This window comes from Arachis hypogaea, chromosome 19 (genome assembly GCF_003086295.3).
Source record: "Arachis hypogaea cultivar Tifrunner chromosome 19, arahy.Tifrunner.gnm2.J5K5, whole genome shotgun sequence".
NCBI classification, from domain to species: Eukaryota; Viridiplantae; Streptophyta; class Magnoliopsida; order Fabales; family Fabaceae; genus Arachis; species Arachis hypogaea.
In genome coordinates this window covers 51,824,766-51,833,448 of record NC_092054.1, presented here as the reverse complement: position 1 = coordinate 51,833,448, position 8,683 = coordinate 51,824,766, and positions in this window count along the sequence as shown.

The following is an 8,683-nucleotide window of genomic DNA, read 5'->3' as shown; positions in this document are numbered from 1 at the left end:
CATACCTTGCCAAAAGTTTGCTTTACAGTTATTTATTTATTTTAATTGCCATTTAATTTACCCGCCATTAAGTTACTTGTTCCTCATTCTTGAAACCCCAATTTACAATCTCCATAACCAATAATAAGAACATACTTCCCTGCAGTTCCTTGAGAAGACGACCCGAGGTTTAAATACTCGGTTATCAAATTTAAGGGGTTTGTTACTTGTGACAACCAAAACGTTTGCAAGAAAGGTTGATTGCTTGGTTTAGTAACTATACTTGCAACTATTATTTACTATAATGTCTAAACCATCAATCTTCGAGTTCTTTCAAGGAGCTCAAGAGCACCATTGGTTCTTCAAGAGGAGGAAGACGTCACCCTCACTAAGGTGGACCCGTTCCTTAATCTCCTTGTCTATTTATTTTTTCTATTTTCATTCTCTATGCTTTATGTTTATTTATGTTTGTGTCTTTATTACATGATTATTAGTGTTTAAGTGTCTATGCCTTAAAGCTATGATTGTCCTATGAATCCACACCTTTCTTAAATGAAAAATGTTTTTAATTGCAAAAGAACTAGAAATGCATGATTTTGAATTCTATCTTGAAATTAGTTTAATTATTTTGATGTGGTGGCAATACCTTTTGTTTTTTGAATGAATGCTTGAACAATACATATTTTTAAACTTGTTGTTTATGAATGTTAAAATTGTTGGCTCTTGAAAGACTAATGAAAAAGGAGAAATGTTATTGATAATCTGAAAAATCATAAAATTGATTCTTGAAGCAAGAAAAAGCAGTGAAAAGCTTGCAAAAAAAAAAGAAAAAAAAAGTGGCGAAAAAAAAGAAAAAAAAAAGAAAAAGAAAGAAAAAGAAAAAAGTAAGCAGAAAAAGCCAATAGCCCTTTAAACCAAAAGGCAAGGGTAAAATAAAAAGGATCCAAGGCTTTGAGCATCAGTGGATAGGAGGGCCCACAGGAATAAAATCTTGGCCTAAGCGGCTAAACCAAGCTGTCCCTAACCATGTGCTTGTGGCGTGAAGGTGTCAAGTGAAAAGCTTGAGACTGTGCGGTTAAAGTCATGATCCAAAGCAAAAAGAGTGTGCTTAAGAACCCTGGACACCTCTAATTGGGGACTCTAGCAAAGCTGAGTCACAATCTGAAAAGGTTCACCTAGTTATGTGTCTGTGGTATTTATGTATCCGGTGGTAATACTGGAAAAACAAAGTGCTTAGGGCCACGGCCAAGACTCATAAAGTAGCTGTGTTCAAGAATCAACGTACTGAACTAGGAGAATCAATAACACTATCTAAATTCTAAGTTCTTATAGATGCTGGTATGCAAAATTGTTACTCAGGTTGTGAATTGTTGTTCGAAATTGATTCCCCGGCAACGGCACCAAAAACTTGGTGGACGAAATTGTGATTACACTTTGATTATGTAAAATTCATTGCTCTTTCTTTCCCTGGCAATGGCACCAAAAACACGATGCCAATACCATGGTTCACAACTTCGCACAACTAACCAGCAAGTGCACTGGGTCGTCCAAGTAATACCTTACGTGAGTAAGGGTCGAATCCCACGAAGATTGTTGGTATGAAGCAAGCTATGGTCACCTTGTAAATCTCAGTCAGGCGGATATAAAATAGTAATGGGGTTTTCGAAATTAATTAATAAAATAAAGATAGAAATACTTATGTAACTCATTGGTGAGAATTTCAGATAAGCGTATGGAGATGCATTCGTTCCTCTGAACCTCTGCTTTCCTGCTGTCTTCATCCAATCAATCTTACTCCTTTCTATGGCTGGCTTTATGTAAGGATGTCACCGGTGCCAATGGCTACTTTCGATCTCTCTCAGGAAAATGGTCCAAATGCTCTGTCACAGCACGGCTAATCGTCTGGAGGCATCACCCTTGTCGTTGGTTGCATCCTATTCCTCTCTGTGAAAATGGTCCGATGCGCTGTCACTGCATGGCTAATCATCTTGGAGGTTCTCGATTATACTGGAATAGGATTTACTATCCTTTTGCGTCTGTCACTACGCCCAGCACTCGCGAGTTTGGAGTTCGTCACAGTCATTTAATCCCAGAGTCCTACTCAGAATACCACGGACAAGGTTTAGACTTTCCGGACCCTCATGAATGCCGCCATCAATCTAGCTTATACCACGAAGATTTTGATTAAGAGATCTAAGAGATACTCATTCAATCTGATGTAGAACGGAAGTGGTTGTCAGGCACGTGTTCATAGGGAATGATGATGATTGTCACGTTCATCACATTCAGGTTGAAGTGCGAATGAATATCTTAGAAGCGGAACAAGTGAATTGAATAGAAAACAGTAGTACTTTGCATTAATCTTTAAGGAACAGCAGAGCTCCACACCTTAATCTATGGAGTGTAGAAACTCTACCGTTAAAAATACATAAGTGAAAGGCCCAAGCATGGTCGAATGGCCAGCCCCTCTGATCTAAGAACCAGGCATCCAAAGATGATTCCCAAGATTCCAAGATGTCAAATACAATAGTAAAATGTCCTATTTATAATAAACTAGCTACTAGGGTTTACAGAAGTAAGTAATTGATGCATAAATCCACTTCCGGGGCCTACTTGGTGTGTGCTTGGGCTGAGCTTGAGTGTTGCACGTGTAGAGGTTATTCCTGGAGTTGAACGCCAGCTTTTGTGCCAGTTTGGGCCTTGAACTCCACTTTGCAGCTTGTTTCTGGCGCTGGACGCCAGAATTGGGCAGAGAGCTGGCGTTCAACGCCCGTTTGCATCGTCTAAACTCATTCAAAGTATGAACTATTATATATTGCTGGAAAGCCCTGGATGTCTACTTTCCAACGCAATTGGAAGCACGCCATTTTGAGTTTTGTAGCTCCAGAAAATCTATTTTGAGTGCAGGGAGGTCAGAATCCAACAGCATCAGCAGTCCTTCTTCAACCTCTGAATCTGATTTTTTGCTCAAGTCCCTCAATTTCAGCCAGAAAATACCTGAAATCACAGAAAAATACACAAACTCATAGTAAAGTCCAGAAATGTGAATTTAACATAAAAACTAATGAAAACATCCCTAAAAGTAACTAGATCCTACTAAAAACATACTAAAAACAATGCCAAAAAGCGTATAAATTATCCGCTCATCACAACACCAAACTTAAATTGTTGCTTGTCCCCAAGCAACTGAAAATCAAGTAGGATAAAAAGAAGAGAATATACTATAAATTCCAAACTATCAATGAAACATAGCTCCAATCAAATGAGCGGGACTTGTAACTTTTTGCCTCTTGAATAGTTTTGGCATCTCACTTTATCCATTGAAGTTCAGAATGATTGGCTTCTATAGGAACTCAGAGTTTGGATAGTGTTATTGACTCTCCTAGTTCAGTATGATGATTCTTGAACACAGCTATTTTATGAGTCTTGGTCGTGGCCCTAAGCACTTTGTTTTCCAGTATTACCACCGGATACATAAATGCCACAGACACATAACTGGGTGAACCTTTTCAGATTGTGACTCAGCTTTGCTAAAGTCCCCAATTAGAGGTGTCCAGGGTTCTTAAGCACACTCTTCTTTTGCTTTGGACCTTGACTTTAACCGCTCAGTCTCAAGTTTTCACTTGACACCTTCACGCCACAAGCACATGGTTAGGGACAGCTTGGTTTAGCCGCTTAGGCCCGGATTTTATTCCTTTAGGCCCTCCTATCCACTGATGCTCAAAGCCTTGGGATCCTTTTTATTTGCCCTTGCCTTTTGGTTTTAAGGGTTATTGGCTTTTTGCTCTTGCCTCTTGGTTTTAAGAGCTTTTGGCTTTTTCTGCTTGCTTTTTCTTTTTCTTTCTATATTTTTTTTCGCCTATTTTATTTTTTTTTTCTGCAAGCTTTGTTCTTTGCTACTTTTTCTTGCTTCAAGAATCATTTTTATGATTTTTCAGATTATCAAATAACATGTCTCCTAGTCATCATTCTTTCAAGAGCCAACATATTTAACATTCTTAAACAACAACTTCAAAAGACATATGCACTGTTCAAGCATACATTCAGAAAATAAGAAGCATTATCACCACATCAATATAATTAAGCTAAGTTCAAGGATAAATTCGAAACTCATGTACTTCTTGTTGTTTTGAATTAAAACATTTTTCATTTAAGAGAGGTGATGGATTCATAGGACATTCATAACTTTTAAGACATAGTTACTAACTACTAAGGATCATGTAATGAAGACACAAACATAGATAAGCACATAACATAGAAAACGAAAAACAGAAGAAATAAGAACAAGGAATGAATCCACCTTAGTGATGGTAGCGTTTCCTTCTTGAGGAACCAATGATGTCCTTGAGCTCTTCTATGTCTCTTCCTTGTCTTTGTTGCTCCTCCCTCATTGCTTTTTGATCTTCTCTTATTTCATGAAGGATGATGGAGTGCTCTTGATGTTCCACCCTTAGTTGTCCCATATTGGAACTCAATTCTCCTAGGGAGGTGTTGATTTGCTCCCAATAGTTTTGTGGAGGAAAATGCATTTGAGGCATCTCCGGGATCTCATGGTGATAAGCTTCATACGCCTCTTGAGCTCCATGAATGGGCTCTCTTGCTTGCTCCATCTTTTTCTTAGTGATGGGCTTGTCCTCTTTAATGAGGATATCTCCCTCTATGTCAATCCCAGCCGAATTGCATAGGTGGCAAATGAGGTGAGGAAAGGCTAACCTTGCCATAGTGGAGGACTTGTCAGCCACCTTGTAGAGTTCTTGAGGTATAATCTCATGAACTTCCACCTCTTCTCCAATCATGATGCTATGGATCATGATGGCCCGGTCTATAGTAACTTCAGACCGGTTGCTAGTGGGAATAATTGAGCATTGAATGAACTCCAACCATCCTCTAGCTACATGCTTAAGGTCCAGTCTTCTTAGTTGAACCGGTTTGCCTTTTGAGTCAATCTTCCATTGAGCTCCTTCTACACATATGTCCATGAGGACTTGGTCCAACCTTTGATCAAAGTTGACTCTCCTTGTGTAGGGGCGTGCGTTCTCTTCCATGTTTGGCAAGTTGAACGCCAACCTCACATTTTCCGGACTAAAATCTAAGTATTTCCCCCGAACCATGGTGAGATAATTCTTTGGGTTCGGGTTCTTACTTTGATCATGGTTCCTAGTGATCCATGCATTAGCATAGAACTCTTGAACCAATAGGATGCCGACTTGTTGGATGGGGTTTGTTAGAACTTCCCAACCTTTTCTTTGAATTTCATGTCGGATCTCTGGATACTCATTTCTTTTGAGTTTGGAAGGGACCTCGGGGATCACCTTCTTCTTGGCCACAACATCATAGAAGTGGTCTTGATGGGCTTTGGAGATGAACCTTTCCATCTCCCATGACTCGGAGGTGGAAGCTTTTGTCTTCCCTTTCCCTTTTCTAGAGGACTCTCCGGTCTTAGGTGCCATCAATGGTAATGGAAAAACAAAAAGCTTATGCTTTTACCACACCAAACTTAGAATTTTGCTCACCCTCGAGCAAGAGAAGAAAGAATAGATGAAGAAGAAGAAGAAATGGAGGAGAGGGAGAAGGGGTTGTGTTTCGGCCAAGAAGAGAAGAGAGGGTTGTGTTGTGTGAAAATGAGGAAGAATGGAGGGATATATATATAGGGATGGGAGGGGGTGGAGGTTCGGCTATTTAGGGTGGGTTTGGGTGGGAAATTGATTTTGAATTTTGAAGGTAGGTGGAGTTTATGAGGTAGGTTTATGGGGATGAGTGGATGGATGTGAGTGGTGAAGAGGTGATGGGGAAGAGAGATTGAGGTGATTGGTGAAGGGTTTTGGGAAAAAGTGTTTATGGGATTGTGTGAAAGAGGGGTGAGAAAAAGTGAGTGGAGGTAGGTGGGGATCCTGTGGGGTCCACAGATCCTGAGGTGATCCTGTGGGGTCCACAGATCCTGAAGTGTTCAAGGATTTACAACCTTGCACCAAATTAGGCATGTAAAATGCCCTTGCACACAACTCTGGGCGTTCAGCGCCAGGTTGGTGCCCATTTTGGGCGTTCAACGCCCATTTGTTGCCTATTTCTGGCGTTGAACGCCAGAACCATGCTTGTTCTGGGCGTTCAGCGCCAGCTCCTCTCCAGGGTGCAATTCTGGCGTTCAGCGCCCAGATGATGCCCATTTTGGGCGTTCAGCGCCCAGATACTGCCTATTTTGGGCGTTCAGCGCCAGAACCATGCTCTGTTCTGGCGTTGAACGCCATGCAGATGCTTCTTCCAGGGTGTGATTTTTCTTCTGCTGTTTTTGATTCCGTTTTCAATTTTTATATTTATTTTGTGACTCCTCATGATCATGAACCTATAAAGACATATAACTAAGAAAAATATAGTTATATAAATAGAAATTAGGTTGCCTCCCAACAAGCGCTTCTTTAATGTCAATAGCTTGACAGTGGGCTCTCATGGAGCCTCACATATGTTCAGAGCATTGTTGAGACTCCCCCAACACCAAACTTAGAGTTTGGATATGGGAATTCAACACCAAACTTAGAGTTTGGTTGTGGCCTCCCAACACCAAACTTAGAGTCTGACTGTGGGGGCTTTGGTTGACTCTGCTTTGAGAGAAGCTTTTTCTGCTTTCTCTTCATGGATGCAGAGAGAGATCCTTGAGTTGTAAACACAAGGTTGTCCTTATTTAATTGAAGGATCAATTCTCCTCTGTCCACATCAATCACAGCTCTTGCTGTGGCTAGGAAAGGTCTTCCTAGGATGATGGATTCATCCTCTTCCTTTCCAGTATCCAGGACTATGAAATCAGCAGGGATGTAAAGGCCTTCAACCTTTACTAACACGTCCTCTACTTGTCCATAAGCCTGTGTTCTTGAATTGTCTGCCATCTCTAATGAGATTTTAGCAGCTTGCACCCCATAGATTCCCAGTTTCTCTATTACAGAGAGGGGCATGAGGTTTATTCCTGAACCAAGGTCACACAGAGCCTTAAAGATCATGGTGCCTATGGTACAAGGTATTATGAACTTTCCAGGATCCTGTCTCTTCTGAGGCAATGTCAGTTGATCCAGATCACTTAGTTCATTGGTGAACAAGGGAGGTTCATCTTCCCAAGTCTCAATACCAAAGAATTTGGCATTCAGCTTCATGATTGTACCAAGGAACTTGGCAGCTTGCTCTTCAGTAACATCCTCATTCTCTTCAGAAGAGGAATACTCATCAGAGCTCATGAATGGCATAAGAAGGTTCAATGGAATCTCTATGGTCTCTATATGAGCCTCAGAGTCCTTTGGTTCCTCAGAGGGAAGCTCCTTATTGATCACTGGACGTCCCAGGAGGTCTTCCTCCTTGGGATTCACGTCCTCTCCTTCCCTTACAGGTTCGGCCATGGTGCTTATGTCAATGGCCTTTCACTCTCCTTTTGGATTCTCTTCTGTATTGCTTGGGAGAGTACTAGGAGGGATTTCAGTGATCCTTTTACTCAGCTGGCCCACTTGTGCTTCCAAATTTCTAATGGAAGACCTTGTTTCATTCATGAAACTTGCAGTGGCCTTGGATAGATCAGAGACTAAGTTTGCTAAATTAGAGGTACTTTGTTCAGAGTTCTCTGTCTGTTGCTGAGTGGATGATGGAAAAGGCTTGCTATTGCTAAACCTGTTTCTTCTACCATTATTAAAGCCTTGTTGAGGCCTTTGATCCTTCCATGAGAGATTCGGATGATTTCTCCATGATGGATTATAGGTGTTTCCATAAGGTTCACCTAAGTAATTCACCTCTACTATTGCAGGATTTTTAGGATCATAAGCTTCTTCTTCATAAGAAGCCTCTTGAGTACTGTTGGATGCAGCTTGCACTCCATTCAGACTCTGCAAAATCATATTGACTTGCTGAGTCAATATTTTGTTCTGAGCCAATATGGCATTCAGAGTATCAATTTCAAGAGCTCCCTTCTTCATAGGCGTTCCATTATTCACAGGATTCCTTTCAGAAGTGTACATGAACTGGTTATTTGCAACCATGTCAATGAGTTCTTGAGCTTCTGCAGGCATTTTCTTTAGGTGAATGGATCCACCTGCAGAAGTATCCAATGACATCTTTGATAACTCAGACAGACCATCATAGAATATATCCAGGATGGTCCATTCTGAAAGCATGTCAGAAGGACACTTTTTGGTCAACTGTTTGTATCTTTTCCAAGCTTCATAGAGGGATTCACCTTCTTTTTGTCTGAAGGTTTGAACATCCACTCTAAGCTTGCTCAGCTTTTGAGGAGGAAAGAACTTGGCTAAGAAAGCCGTGACCAGCTTATCCCAAGAGTTCAGGCTGTCTTTGGGTTGAGAGTCCAACCACACTCTAGCTCTGTCTCTTATAGCAAAAGGGAAAAGCATGAGCCTGTAGACTTCAGGATCTACTCCATTAGTCTTAACAGTATCACATATCTGCAAGAATTCAGTTAAGAACTGAAAAGGATCTTCAGATGGAAGTCCATGAAACTTGCAGTTCTGCTGCATCAGAGAAACTAGCTGAGGTTTCAGCTCAAAGTTGTTTGCTCCAATGGCAGGAATGGAGATGCTTCTTCCATGTAAATTGGAATTAGGTGCAGTAAAGTCACCAAGCATTCTCCTTGCATTATTGTTGTTAGGTTCGGCTGCCATCTCCTTTACTTGTTCGAAATTTTTAATAAGGTTGTCTCTGGATTGTTGTAATTTAGCTT